At 48.9% G+C, this 16063-nt stretch overlaps 1 pseudogene; it reads left to right on the plus strand.

Annotated features, from left to right (window-relative positions):
• The first annotated feature begins 5224 nt into the window (after positions 1-5224).
• Positions 5225-14953, plus strand: LOC147096065 (uncharacterized; annotated as a pseudogene).
• Positions 14954-16063: the final 1110 nt, after the last annotated feature.

Here is a 16063-nt window from a genome sequence, read left to right on the forward strand (position 1 = left end):
ATCAGTACATTGAGGAGCCAACTAGGGAACAGGCTATCTTAGATTGGGTAATTTGCAATGAGAAGGGGTTAATTAATAATATTGTGCGGGGTCTTTTAGGGAAGAGTGACCATAACATGATAGAATTCTCCATTAAGATGGAAAGTGAAGAAGTCCAATCCGAAACTAGGGTCCTAAATCTAAACGAAGGAAACTACGAAGGTATGAGAAGTGAGTTGGCTATGATAGATTGGGGAGCTTCATTAAAAGGCATGACGGTGGCTAGGCAATGGCTAACATTTAAGGAATGAATGCATGAATTGCAACAGTTATACATTCCATTCTGGTGCAAAAAGACAAGGAAAAGCAGCCCAACCATGGCTAACAAAAGAAATTAAGGATAGTATTCGATCTAAAGAGTCATAAAGTTGCCAGAAAAAGTAGCAAGCCTGAGGATTGGGAGCAGTTTAGAGTTCAGCAAAAAAGGACCAAGAGATTGATTGAGGGGAAAAATAGAGAGTAAACTTGCAAGGAACAAAAGTGGATTGTAAAAGCTTCTACAAGTATGCAAAAAGAAAAAGATTAGTGAAGACAAATGTAAGTGCCTTACAGTCAGAAATGGGAGAATTTATAATGGGGAACAAGGAAATGGCAGATCAATTAAACAAATACTTTGGTTCTGTCTTCACAGAAGAGGACACCAATAACTTCCCAGAAATGCTAGGGAACCAAGGGTCCAGTGAGAAGGAGTAATTAAAGGAAATTTAGTATTAGTAAAAAAATAGTGCTGGGGAAGTTAATGGGACTGAAAGCTGATAAATCCCCAGGGCCTGATAATCTGCATCCCAGAGTACTAAAAGAGGTACTCATGGAAATAGTGGATGCATTGGTTGTCATCATCCAAAATTCTATAGATTATGGAACTGTTCCTGCAGATTGGAGGGTAGCAAATGTAACCTCTCTATTAAAAGAAGGAGGGAGAGAGCAAACGGGGAACTACAGATCGGTTAGCCTAACATCAGTAGTAGGGAAAATGCTAGAGTCTATTATAAAGGATGTGATAACCAGGACACTTAGAAAATATCAACGGGATTAGACAAGGTCAACATGGATTTATGAAAGGGAAATCGTGTTTGACAAACCTACTGGAGTTTTTTGAGGATGTAACTGGTAGAATAGATAATGGAAAACCAGTGGATGTGGCGTATTTGTATTTTCAGAAGGCATTTGATAAAGTCCCACATAAAAGGTTAGTGTGCAAAATCAAAGCACATGGATTTGGAGGTAATATGCTGGCATGGATTGAAAATTGGTTAACAGACAGGAAACAGAGTAGGAATAAATGGGTCTTTTTCAGGATGGCAGGTGGTGACTAGTGGGGTACTGCAGGGATCCGTGCTTGGGCCCCAGCTATTCACAATATTTATCAATGATTTGGATGAGGGAACCAAATATAATATTTCCAAGTTTGCTGGCGACACAAATAGGTGGGATTGTGAAGAAGATGCAAAGAGGCTTCAAGGTGATTTAGACAAGTTGAGTGAGTGGGCAAATACATGGCAGATGCAGTATAACGTGGGTAAATGTGAAGTTATCCACTTCGGTAGGAAAAACAGAAAGGCAGAGTATTATTTAAATGGTGATAGATTGGGAAATGTTGATGTACAAAGGGACCTGGGTGTCCTTGTACACCAGTCACTGAAAGCAAACATGCAGGTGCAGCAAGCAGTTAGGAAGGCAAATGGTATGCTGGCCTTCATTGCAAGAGGAATTGAGTACAGGAGCAAGGATGTCTGACTACAGTTGTACAGGGCCTTGGTGAGACCACACCTGCAGTACTGTGTGCAGTTTTGGTCTCCTTAACTAAGAAAGGATATACTTGCCATAGAGGGAGTGCAGCGAAGGTTCACCAGACTGATTCCTGGGATAGCAGGACTGTCGTATGAGGAGAGATTGGGTTGACTAGGTCTGTATTCACTAGAGTTTAGAAGAATGAGAGGGGATCTCATTGAAACGTATAGAATTCTGACAGGGCTAGACAGACTGGATGCAGGGAGGATGTTTCCCCTGGCTGGGGGCGGGGGTGTCTAGAATGAGGCATCAGTCTCAGGATATGGGGTATTGTGGCGGCGCCACCAAAGGACTCGGATCGTTTGTACATAATTCCTTTAACAGCATGTTAGCCACAACCGGTGTCTGTATCTTTATCTGTACTGTTTAACTGAGCAGAGCGTGGTTACTTTAACAACGCGGTCAAAACGCGATGACGTCATGCCGTTCATCACGTGATCCCCCACTGGTGGGAAGAAAGTGATGACATTATGACGTCAGCCAGGGAACGGCCCCAGCAGTCCTCGTGGAGCCCCTGAAGAGAGCAGACCTGTATTCCACGTTGTCCTGCAGTTTCTTGTTAAAACCTGTTTGTTTCATTAAAGTTCGTTTGATTGATTACCTGAGCAGAACTCAGTCTTTTCGTTAGGAACCCCCGTTCCTACATTGGTGACCCCGGTTCTTGCGAACGGATTTCGCAGAAGATTTACAGAATGGAAACGAACGCCGTGTCTCTTAAACTGCCACAGTTCTGGGAGCAACAACCAGCCGCCTGGTTCATCCAAGCTGAAGCCCAGTTCGCCATCCGGAACATCGTTGCGGATCCGACCCGTTGCTACTACGTGGTCTCCGCCCTCGACAGTGCCACTGCCTCGCGGATCGTCAGCCTACTCGGTAATCCACCCGCGGACGGCAAGTATGATACCTTAAAGGCGCGGCTGCTTCAAGTCTTCGGACTCTCCAAGTCAGAGCGCGCTCGCCGCCTCCTAGCTATGCCCGGCCTCGGGGACTCGAAACCGTCCGAGCTCATGAGCCAAATGCTCACGCTCTTGGGTGCCGAAATGGAATGCTTCCTTTTTTCGGGAGCTGTTTCTCTGCCAACTACCGGAGCAAGTTCAGGCAGCCCTAGCCAGTTCAGAAGTCACGGACTGCGCAGAGCTTGCTGCTGAAGCAGATAAGATTTTCGCAGTCACCCAGCAGTGCTGTGCTGCCATGAGGCGCACATCCCCTACAGACGCGGCTCCAGCTCCTCTCGCAGCAGGCTGGTGCTCCTACCACGCCTGTTTTGGCGCGAAAGCACGATGCTGCCGCTCTTCGCCCCAAAAAAACAAGGCCCTTGCAGCGTTCCTGGCGAAGGAGGACCGGGTCTAAGGGGCGCTCCGTGGCTGCTATGGCCATCGGATCTTCGGGGAAACTTCTGTTCATCACCGATTCCCTATCGGGTAAACGTTTCCTTTGCGACACCGGGGCGCAGTGCAGCATCCTGCCTGCGTCGAACTTCAATCTCCAAGCTGGGGGCCACAGACCTTTCCTTGAGGTGGCTAATGGCACAGCCATTCGTACGTTCAGAAAGCGGTGGGTCCAAGTGTGTTTCGGCAGTCAGCGCTTCTATTGGGAATTCGTCACAGCCAAAGTCTCGCAAACCATCCTAGGGGTGGATTTTCTGTGTGCTAACGGTTTCCTCGTCGACGTCCGGCCCCGCCGGTTGATTAACGCGGCCACCTACCACTCGATTCCATGCCACTGCGGTAACGCCATGTCGCGCTCTGTCGCCTGCGCGTTCCCACATCCGGATGCCTTCACTCGCCTCCTTGGAGAGTTCCCGGAGCTGACCAGGCCCACCTTCTCCTCCTCGGTCACGAAACATGGGATGGAGCATCATATTACCACTGCCGGCTCCCCGGTTTATGCACGGTCTCGACGGCTGGAACCTGGCAAGCTCGCGGCTGTGAAGGCGGAGTTCAACACAATGGAGTGGCTGGGGATTATTCGCCGGTCGAATAGTCCCTGGTCTTCGCCGCTCCACATTGTACCGAAACCTGGCAGCGGCTGGCGACCATGCGGTGACTACCGACGCCTGAATGACGCCACTACTCCTGATCGGTAACCGATCCCGCATATTCAGGATTTCTCGGCCCATTTGGTGGGGAAGTCCATCTTTTCAAAAGTTGACCTCGCCCGTGGGTATCACCAGGTTCCTGTACACCCGCAAGACGCTCCAAAAACCGCAGTAATCACCCCGGTTGGTCTTTTTGAGTTCCTGCGGATGCCGTTCGGTTTAAAGAACGTGGCACAGGCTTTCCAGCGTTTAATGGACTCTGTGCTTCGAGACCTAACCTTCATTTTCGTCTACCTCGACGACATCCTCATCGCCAGCGATAGCAAGGAAGAGCACATCGGCCATCTACGTGCCCTCTTTTTTCACCTCAGCCAGCATGGTTTAATCATCAACCCGGCCAAGTGCCAGTTCGGCCTGCAGCGGATCGATTTTTTGGGACACCGCATAACATCAGACGGTGCGGTCCCCTTACTGACGAAGGTGGAGGCTGTTACCGCTTTCCCGCGCCCACAGACCGTCAGGGCCCTGCAAGAGTTCCTTGGGATGGTCAACTTCTATCGCCTATTCGTCCCTAAGGCGGCTCTGCTTATGCAGCCTTTGTACAAGGCCCTCAAGGGCAAGTCCGGTAAAATCCAATCAGCTGGACGGCTGAGATGGACGAAGCTTTCGTCAACACAGAGCGCCTTGGCAAACGCAACCATGCTGGTGCACCCGCTTCCAGGTGCCACCATTGCCCTTACCACGGACGCATCGGACTACGCCATCGGCGCAGTGCAGGAGCAGTGGGTCAATGGCACGTGGCAACCGCTGGCATTTTTTCAGCCGTCAGCTACGAAGGAATGAACGCAAATACAGCACCTTTGATCAGGAGTTGCTGGCCCTTTTCCTAGCCATCCGCCATTTCCGGTTTTTATTAGAAGGACGTCACTTCATGGCTTTTGTCGACCACAAGCACTGACTTTCACCATGGCTAAAACCACCAAACTGTGGTCAGCTCATCAACAACGTCACCTGACGTTTATTTCTGAATTTACCACGGACATTCAACATGTGTCTGGTAAAGACAACCTGGTAGCGGATTGCCTCTCTTGCGCGACGGTCAATGCAGTTCACCTGCGGATTGACTACGCCCTCATGGCTGCAGATCAGGCCTCGGACCCAGAGGTCCAGTCATACAGAACCATCCAATCCAGTTTCCAAGCGGCCGACGTCAGTTTCCAGGCCGCAGGCACCACGCTCCTTTGCGACGTCTCCATGGGCGTCCCCCGACCTATCATGCCAGTCGCATGGCGCCGGAAAGTGTTTGACGCCATACACGGGTTGTCGCACCCTGGTATGAAGACTTCACAATGGCTAATGTCGGCGAAATTCGTATGGAAGGGGATGCACCTTGACGTTCGTGACTGGGCCAACACCTGCGTTGTTTGCCAGCAGGCCAAGGTCCAACGTCATGGCAAAGCTCCAGTGGCTACGTTTGCTGTCCCGGAGCGCCATTTCGACCACGTGCACGTGGACCTGGTGGGACCACTTCCGCCTTCCCACGGTTATACTCATCTCCTCACCATGGTGGACCGCACCACTAGGTGGCCAGAGGCAATTCCTTTGGTTTCCACCACTTCGGCGGACATCGCTAGAGCCTTCATCTCATCTTGGGTTGCCCGTTTCGGGGTACCAGCGGGCATCTCTTCCGATCGGGGGCCACAATTTTCCTCGGAGCTCTGGAACGCTGTAGCTCATGGGCTCGGCACGAAACTTCATCGCACCACCGCCTATCAACCACAGACGAACGGCCTTTGCGAGCGATTCCACAGGTCGCTTAAAGATGCCCTATGGCCCAGTCTTCAAGGTGCAGGATGGGTGGACAGACTCCCATGGGTAATTTTGGGTCTGCGGTCGGCGCCCAAAGAAGACCTGCAATCGTCCTCGGCGGAACTTGTTTATGGCCAGCCTCTCCGCGTTCCAGGTGATTTTCTACCTTCTCCCACGGAGCCATAGTCCGCCTCAACAACTCATCAGCCACCGGGAAGCGGCCAGATGCTTCAAATCACGGCCTGCAGAGCTCCCACGTGCCGGCTGAGCTGAAGAGCGCCGAGTACGTCTTTATCCGACACGACGCTCACCGGGATCTGCTCAAGCCCCCTCACACGGGTCCGTTCTGCGTCATCGAATCGGGAGACAAATCCTTTGCGGTCGACATCGGAGGGAAGCCGGATCATATTTCGGTGGGCTGGTTGAAACCGGCTCATTTGGACCTGGATGGCCCAGTCGTCACCGCTCAACAGCCGAAACGTGGTCGACCGCCCGCAGCCGCCGTGCCAGACCAACCTCAGCCGCCCGCCAATTCGACCACAACCGCCGCACCAGCTCGACCACAGCCACCCGACAACTCGACCACCGTCCAGCTTCCTCTGCCAGGTTATTGAAGCCGCACAGACAGACTGGTCAGGCCTCCTCAACGTCTCTCTTTTACTGTTAAACACAATTCTGTGGGGGCGCATGGGGCGGAGTCACCAAAGGACTCAGATCGTTTGTACATAATTCCTTTAACAGCATGTTAGCCACAAGCGGTGTCTATCATTATCTGTACTGTTTAACTGAGCAGAGCGCGGTTACTTTAACAGCGCGGTCAAAACGTGATGACGTCATGCCGTTCATCACGTGACCCCCCACTGGCGGGAAGAACGTGATGACGTCAGCCAGGGAACGGCCCCAGCAGTCCTCTTGGAGCCTCTGAAGAGAGCAGACCTGTATTCCACGTTGTCCTGCAGTTTCTTGTTAAAACCTGTTTGTTTCATTAAAGTTTGTTTGATTGATTGCCTGAGCAGAACTCAGTCTTTTCGTTAGGAACTCCCGTTCCAACAGCAGGACATTCCGGACTGAGATGAGGAGAAATTTCTTCATTCAGAGGGTGGTGAACCTATGGAATTCTTTACCACAGAAGGCTGTGGAGGCCAAGTCACTGAATATATTTAAGGAGACAGATAGATTTCTAGACACAAAAGGCATCAAGGGGTATGGGGAGAGAGCGGGAATATGGTATTGAGCTAGAGGATCAGCCATGATCGTGTTGCATGGTGGAGCAGGCTCGAAGGGCTGAATGGCCAAGTCCTGCTCCTATTATTCTATGTCTATGTTTCTAAATCATAGCGTTTGTATGTCCCTTTGATATACTAACAGAATAACAACACAAACTAAACAACCAGGCACTCAACTCTTCTAATTGATTTATTGCTGTAATAAACTCTCCATTGCATAAACAGAAGTGACCTGATCCCCGACCTGACAGGCACATCGGTCAGCCCTCTGATCTGTGGAGATACATTTTGCTTTGAAATCCCCTTACCAATTTATAACCCATACTCCGCAGAAAGCTGTTTTAACTTTTAACTGATCGTGTGCTGGTCTCACAGATGGCGCAGAAATAGCGAGGTACCCAAATAGGGTGAACCCTCGTTCCCACACCTTGCACCGGAGCACATTGTGGCGCTGTATAAAAGCTCTAGAAATATTCAGCAGGTCAGGCGGCATCTGTGGAGAGAGAAACAGAGTTAACGTTTCAGGTCGATGACCTTTTGTCTGAACTGGAAAAAGTTAGAGATGTAACAGATTTTAAGCAAGGGCACAGAAACGAGGGGAGGAAAGAACAAAACGGAAGGTGTGTGATTGGGTGGAAGGCAGGAGTGATTAAGTGAAAAAAGGTATGACAGTACAAAGCAAAAGGAGGTGGTAATGGGACAAGTAAAGAAACAAAAGACAAGTCTCGAAGAGGTGTCAATGGGAATGGCAGAATCATCAACAGCTGTCATGTGAAAAAAGAGGCAGAGGTTATGGTCTGAAATTGTTGAACTCGATGTTAAGTCCAGAAGGCTGTAATGTGCCTAATCGAAAGATGAGGTGCTGTTCCTTGAGCTTACGCTGAGCTTCATTGGAACAGTGTTGGAGTGGAGAATTAAAGTGACAGGCGACCGGAAGCTCGGGGTCACGCTTATGGACTGGATGGAGGTGTTCCGCAAAGCGGTCGCCCAATCTGCGTTTGGTCTCCCCAAGGTAGAGGCGACCCCATTGTGAGCAGCGAATAGAGCATACTAAACTGCAAGAAGTACAAGTAGATTGCCGTTTCACCTTGGAAGGAGTGTTTGGGGGCCCTGGATGGTGGGAAGGGAGGAGGTAAATGGGCGGGCGTTGCATCTCCTGCGCTTGCACGGGAAGGTGCCACGGGAAGGGGGAAGTTTTGGGTGCTGGCGGGGGGGGACAATCGAAGGAGCAGACATAGAATCATAGAAGATAGGAGCAGGAGTAGGCCATTTGGCCCCTCGAGCCTGCTCCGCCATTCAATGAGATCATGGCTGATCATCCAAACTCAGTACCCTGTCCCTGCCTTCTCCCCATATCCCTTGATCCCTTTAGCCTTAAGAAATATATCCAACTCCTTCTTGAATATATTTAATAAATTGGCCTCAACTGCCTTCTGTGGCAGAGAATTCCACAGGTTCACCACTCTCTGGGTGAAGAAATTCCTCCTCATCTCAGTCATAAATAGCTTACCCCTTATCCTTAGACTGTGACCCCTGGTTCTGGACTCCCCCGCCATCAGGAACATCCTTCCTGCATCTAGTCTGTCTAGTCCTGTTAGAATTTTATATGTTTCAATGAGATCCCCTCTCATTCTTCTAAATTCCAGTGAGTATAAGCCCAATCGACCCAATCTCTCCTCATACGTCCTTTCTGCCAGGGTATCGCGGAGGGAGCGTTCCCTTCGGAGACAATTAAGGGTAACGGATTTGATCGGCGTTAACCCCCTTCCAGCCGGTCAATTTGGGGGGGGGGGGGGGAGGGGGAATCCTCAAACCCACACAGCAGCATGTGCTGGAGAGAGAGAGAGAGAGGGGGGGAGCGAGTGGTGTGGAGTGTGGTAAGAGGGGCGCTGCAGCTGATTATAAGAACATAAGAACATAAGAAATAGGAGCAGGAGTAGGCCAATTGGCCCCTCGAGCCTGCTCCGCCATTCAATAAGATCATGGCTGATCTGATCCTAACCGCCAATCCACTATGACAGGACTATCTCCTGAATCTAACAGAATTAGACACACGAAACAGGAGCAGGATCAGGCTACACGGCCCCTGGGCCCGCTCCGCTACCCACAGGGCCATGACCGATCCGCACCTAAACTCATGTCCAAATTCCTGCCCGCTCCCCGTAACCCTTAATTCCCTTTTCTTCTAGGAAACTGTCTATTTCTGTTTTAAATTTATGTAATGATGTAGCTTCGACAGCTTTTTGGGGCAGCATATTCCATGGAACTACCACCCTCTGAGTGAAGTAGTTCCTCCTCATCTCAGTTTTGAAAGAGCAGCCCCTTATTCTAAGACTATGCCCCCTAGTTCTAGTTTCACCCATCATCTGGAACATCCTCCCTGCATCCACCCGATCCAACCCCTTCACAATCTTATGTTTCAATAAGATCGCCTCTCATTCTTCTGAACTCCAATGAGTAGAGTCCCAATCTACTCAACCTCTCCTCATATGTCCATCCCCTCATCCCCGGGATTAACCGAGTGAACCTTCTTTGTACTGACTCGAGAGCAAGTATGTCTTTTCTTAAGTATGGACACCAAAACTGTATGCAGTATTCCAGGTGCGGTCTCACCAATACCTTGTACAACTGAAGCAATACCTCCCTATTTTTATATTCTATCCCCCTAGCAATGAAAGCCAACATTCCATTGGCCTTCTTAATCACTTGCTGCACCTGCATACTAACCTTTTGAGTTTCGTGCACCAGGACCCCCAGATCCCTTTGTACTTCAGTACTTTCCAGTTTCTTGCTATTAAGATAATAACTTGCTCTACGATTTTTCCTGCCAAAGTGCATAACCTCACACTTTCCAGTATTGTATTCCATCTGCCAAGTCTCGGCCCACTTACTTAGCCTGTCTATGTCCCCTTGTAGGTTTTTTATGTCCTCCTCACTCACTACTTTACTTTCCCTCCCATCTTAGTATCATCTGCAAACTTTGATATGTTACACTCGGTCCCCTCCTCCAAATCGTTAATATAGATTGTAAAGAGTTGGGGACCCAACACTGACCCCTGCGGAACACCACTGGTTACTGATTGCCAGTCTGAGAATGAACCATTTATCCCAACTCTCTGCCTTCTGTTAGATAGCCAATCCTCTATCCATGCCAGAATATTACCCCCAATCCCGTGATTTTTTATCTTAAGCAATAATCTTTTGTGTGGCACCTTGTCAAATGCCTTTTGGAAGTCTAAATACACTACGTCCACTGGTTCACCTTTATCCACCCTGTATGTTACTTCCTCAAAGAACTCCAGCAAATTTGTCAAACATGACTTCCCCTTCATAAAACCATGCTGACTTTGTCTTATTAAACTATGATTATCCAAATGTCCTGTTACTGTCTCCTTAATAATGGACTCCAAAATTTTACCTACCACAGATGTTAGGCTAACCGGTCTATAGTTTCCAGCCTTCTGTCTACTGCCCTTTTTAAATAAGGGTGTTACATTAGCAGTTTTCCAGTCTGCTGGGACCTTTGCTGAGTCCAGGGGGTTTTGGAAGATTATTACCAATGCATCCACAATCCCTACCGCCACTTCCCTCAAGACCCTTGGATGGAAGCCATCAGGTCCAGGCGATTTATCCGCCTTGAGTCCCATTATTTTACCGAGTACCACTTCCTTAGTGATTTTGATCGTGTTTATCTCCTCTCCCCCCCCCCCCATAGCCCCCTGCTTGTCCAGTGTTGGGATATTCTTGGTGTCCTCTACTGTAAAGACTGATACAAAATATTCATTCAGTGTTTTTGCCATCTCCATATTTCCCACCATTAATTTCCCGGTCTCATCCTCTAAGGGACCAACATTTACTTTAGCCACCCTTTTTCTTTTTATATAACTATAAAAACTCTTACTATCTGTTTTTATAGTTTTTGCTAATTTACTTTCATAATCTATCTTCCCTTTCCTAATCAATCTTTTTGTTATTTTTTGCTGTCTTTTAAAGTTTTCCCAATCCTCTATCCTCCCACTAGATTTGGCTACCTTATTTGCCCTTGTTTTTAGTCGAATACTATCCTTAATTTCTTTACTTAGCCACGGATGGCTGTCTTTTCTTTTACACCCTTTTCTTCTCAGTGGAATATACTTTTTTGGAAGTTGTAAAATAACTCCTTAAATGTACACCACTGATCATGTATTGTCTTACCCTTTAATCTATTTTCCCAATCCACTTTGCTCAATTCTGCTCTCAAACCTTCATAGTCTCCTTTATTCAAGCTTAGCACGCTTGTTTGAGATACAACCTCCTCACCCTCTAATTGAACATGGAATTCAACCATGTTATGGTCACTCATTCCAAGGGGATCCTTTACCAAGACATTTTTAATTAATCCTGTCTCGTTACACAGGACCAGATCTAAGGTTGCTTGCCCCCTGGTCGGTTCAGTTACATACTGCTCAAGAAACCCATCCCTAATACACTCAATGAACTCATCCTCAAGGCAGCCCTGCCCAATTTGATTTGTCCAGTTAATATGATAGTTAAAATCCCCCATAATTATAGATGTTCCCTTATTACAAGCCTCAACTATTTCCTGATTGATACTCCGTCCAACCGAGTTGCAACTGTTCGGAGGCCTATAGACTACGCCCACTAGTGTTTTTTTCCCCTTATTATTCCTTACCTCCACCCAAACTGTTTCATTATCCTGATCTTTTGACCCAATATCATTTCTCTGTATTACAGTGATTCCTTCCTTTATTAACATAGCCACCCCACCTCCCCTTCCTTCCTGCCTGTCCTTCCTGATCGTTAAATAACCTGGTATGTTTAATTCCCAGGCATTGTCACCCTGCAGCCATGTTTCTGTAATGGCCACAAGATCATACCCATATGTAGCTATTTGTGCCATTAACTCATCTATTTTGTTACGAATGCTACGTGCATTCAGATAGAGAACTTTCAAATATGTTTTTTGACACTTAGTTCCTGCTTTTGCCCTTTTTATTACTTTACCTTTTACTCCATACCTTCTGCCCCTTCCTGACACGCTCTGGTTTTTCATTTCCCCACTGCTACCTAAGTCTATGACCTTCTCTGTTGTCATTTTTATTATTTGTTCTCTAGGAACCTCCCCCCCCACTAGTTAGTTTAAAGCCCTCTCTACAGCCCTAGTTATATGATCCACCAGGACCCTAGTCCCAGCACTGGCCAAGTGAAGCCCGTCCCAACGGAACAGCTCCCTCCTGCCCCAGTACTGGTGCCAGTGTCCCAGGAAGCAAAACCCATTTCTCCCACACCAGTCTTTGAGCCACGCATTTAACTCTCTGATTTTATTTGTCCTAGCCAAATTCGCTCGTGGCTCAGGTAATAATCCAGAGATTATTTCCCTTGAGGTTCTGTTTTTTAATTTGACCCCTAGCTGCTCATACTCCTTTAACAGAACCGGCTTCCTAGTCCTATCTATGTCGTTTGTACCAACATGGACCACGACGACTGGATCCACCCCCTCCCACTGCAAGTTTCTTTCCAGCCCAGAGGAGATGTCCTTAACCCTGGCACCGGGTAGGCAACACAGCCTACGGGACCCTCGCTCTTGGCTGCAGAGAACTCTATCTATCCCCCTAATAATACTATCCCCTACCACTACAACATTTCTATTTACTCCCCCCTCTTGAATGGCCCCCCCGTTCCACGGTGCTGTGGCCAGGTTGCTCATCCTCCCTGCAGCCCCTGCTCCCGTCCCCACAGGGAGTAAGAACCTCGAACCTGTTGGTCAAGAGCAAGGGCTGCGGCTCCTCCAACACTACCTCCTGGTTCCCCGTACCTGCCTCACTCGTAGTCACACCGTCCTGACCCTGGCCATGGGCTACATCTGAATTAATTAACTTCGTAGGTGTGACCACCTCCTGATACACAGAGTCCAGGTACTTCTCCCCCTCCCTGATGTGTCGCAGTATCTGAAGCTCAGACTCCAGCTCATCAACGCGGAGCTGGAGATCCTGTAGCAGCAGACACTTGTCACAGATGTACTCACCGTTAGCCTCAATGGGGTCTACCGGCTCCCACATCTCGCAACAGTAACACATCACCTGCTCCATTCTATGTAATTAATTTTAAAAATTTTTATTGTTAGTTATGGACACCCTCTTCCTGATTATAGATGCTAGTATCCCCTTTAATTAATTGGATTTAAATTAAATCAATCCCTCTAATTACACCAGTTAAATGGTTTACCAACTGTCTCCACTACAGCACAGAGACCCTAGAAAAAAACTGCAGAATTTAAGATTGTAATAAAAAGAAGAAATACTCACCAACCAATCACTTACCTCCTTCCTGGTGACGTCACACTTCGATTACTTTTTACCTCTCCCCTGCTGTTGAATTGGTATGCCTCGCCCCTCCTTTTAAAGTTGCCGCGCTGCCTCTACCTCACGCAGGTCCGCTCTGGTCGGGCGTCGCTGCTCACTGCACTCCCAGGTCAGCCGCTGTGGTCGGGCCACGGGAGGTGATGACCTCATGGCAGGGGGGTTGCTTCCAGCGCGTCAAGGGCAGGTGTGGAATGTGGCAAGAGGGGCGCAGCAGCTGATTGGCGGACGCGGCGGGGGTGGAGGTGACGACCCCATTGCTTCTCGCGCGTCCGCCTTGCGCCTTTAAATAGGAGCGCCGGAGGCGTTTTCTCCTGCAGCTGCGACCGGCGGCGCTGAGGGTGGGAACCTCGTGCCCAGATGGTTTCCAGACCCCCCTCCGCAGCAGCAGCAGCGGAGGAGGCGGAAGAAGAAGCCGCCTAAACGCCGGCCCTACCGGCGCCCGCGCAAGAAAGGCCAGATAATCAACCAGCTGATCCTGCAGACGCTGTGGGCCCGCAAGCAGCGCGGCGGCCTGTCGCTGGCCTCGCTGCGGGAGGCGCTGCTGGCCAATGGAATGTTGGCTTTCATTGCTAGGGGGGATAGAATATAAAAATAGGGAGGTATTGCTTCAGTTGTACAAGGTATTGGTGAGACCGCACCTGGAATACTGCATACAGATTTGGTGTCCATACTTAAGGACATACTTGCTCTCAGTCAGTACAAAGAAGGTTCACTCGGTTAATCCCGGGGATGAGGGGATGGACATATGAGGAGAGGTTGAGTAGATTGGGACTCTACTCATTGGAGTTCAGAAGAATGAGAGGCGATCTTATTGAAACATATAAGATTGTGAAGGGGTTGGATCGGGTGGATGCGGGGAGGATGTGCCCGATGATGGGTGAAACTAGAACTAGGGGGCATAGTCTTAGAATAAGGGGCTGCTCTTTCAAAACTGAGATGAGGAGGAACTACTTCACTCAGAGGGTGGTAGGTCCATGGAATATGCTGCCCTAAAAAGCTGTAGAAGCTACATCATTACATAAATTTAAAACAGAAATAGACAGTTTCCTAGAAGTAAAGGGAATTAAGGGTTACGGGGAGCGGGCAGGAATTTGGACATGAGTCAAGGTTCGGATCGGACATGGCCCTGTGGGTAGCGGAGCGGGCCCAGGGGCCGTGTAGCCTGCTCCTGCTCCTATTTCGTGTGTCTAATTCTGTTAGATTCAGGAGATGGTTCTGTGATAGTAGATTGGCGGTTAGGATCAGATCAGCCATGATCTTATTGAATGGGGAGCAGGCTCGAGGGGCCGATTGGCCTACTCCTGCTCCGATTTCTTATGTTCTTATGTTCAACGGCTACGACGTGGAGAAGAACAAGATCCGCCTGCGGATGGCCGTGCGGGGGCTGGTGCGCAACGGCTCGCTGGTGCAGACCAAGGGCCGGGGGGGCGCCGGCTACCTGAAGCTCGGCAAGGGGCAGAGGCCGGAGAAGCCGCAGCAGCAGCAGCAGAGGAGGAGGAGGAGGAGGAGGAAGGCCACCACGGCGGCGGTGCCGAAATCCCGGCCGGGGTCAAGGCCAAGAAGGAGACCAACGAGAAGAAATGCAGGACCAAGACCCCCGCCCCCCCCCCCACCCCCCCAAGAAGCGGACTGCGGTTAAAGCCTCTCCCAGGAAGACCAAACCTAAACCCAAAAAGACCAGGAAATAAACGTTTTTATTTGGGAGTGGTGGGGAATCAGCTCAAAACTCCAAACACAAAAGGCTCTTTTCAGAGCCACAACTCTCTGCAAAAAAAAAAGGCTGAAATTAACCAATTCAATTCCTGCAATCATCGACCAGCTTATTTTTTTAGTTTGGGGAAAGTGGGGTCCAATTTGACTCCCACACTTTCTCCCCCTTGTCGCTCTCTCTCCCCTGATAGCCCTGCAATTTACTTTTTTTTTCGCCGCTAAAAGGATGACTGGGAAGTTTGGATTTTGCTTATTTATTTCTGGAGGGCGGTGCACACGGCAACAATCTCCCTGGATGGTGTAGACTGGGTAGATAATTGGCAGAGAAAAGAGCTGAGATTGAGGGACAACAACTTATTTATTTAGCGCCTTTGACGTAAAAAATTCCCCTAGGCGCTTCACAGGAGTCCCAGCAACAGCCGGATCGACCGCAATAATTGTCCAATCTTGTACGTTTCTGTATAGGAAATATTAATTTGCTTTTATAGCTGCGATTGGAAAATCCATCAATTAATGTTTCTGCTACAATTGCGAGATGGCAGCACTGCTCTCGCATTCCTGTACAACTTGCAAGTGACTGTCATCTGATTTACTTTCATTACTTCAGTTAGTGTTTCATCAAAGCTGTGACAACGCGCGGCGGATGGGCGCTCCGCTCCCAGTGTGTGTCTGACCATCTTCTAGTTGTATTCATGTCGAGGGCGAAGCGTTGATGTTGGGCTCTGGGAACCCAAAGCAGGTGGGTTGTTCATCATTCTGCACACAGGTCCTCACTTCAGTTTCTTGGGTAGTTTTGGACGGTCGCGCTTTTTGGGGTATCGTGGAATTCAAAAGGCCATTCGGGCAGTCCGATACATTCGCCACAAGCCACGTGTGAATAATTGGAAATCCAGATATGACCAATTGCATTTCCGATTAATACATTTTAAAAGAAACGTGTCAGGGACAGTGTCGTTGGGCACGCGATCTTAATACTCAATATTCGCAAGGTGTAGGCAAATGTACTTTACATTTTTCGTGTGCATCTGTTGGGAAACTGGTGAGATAAAAAGCAGAATGCCAGAGTGTTTATTCAGCGCTGAGCGCTT

Source organism: Somniosus microcephalus, unplaced genomic scaffold (genome assembly GCF_052327205.1).
Source record: "Somniosus microcephalus isolate GS21.2 unplaced genomic scaffold, FLI_Smic_1.0 unresolved_chr1, whole genome shotgun sequence".
NCBI lineage: Eukaryota > Metazoa > Chordata > Chondrichthyes > Squaliformes > Somniosidae > Somniosus > Somniosus microcephalus.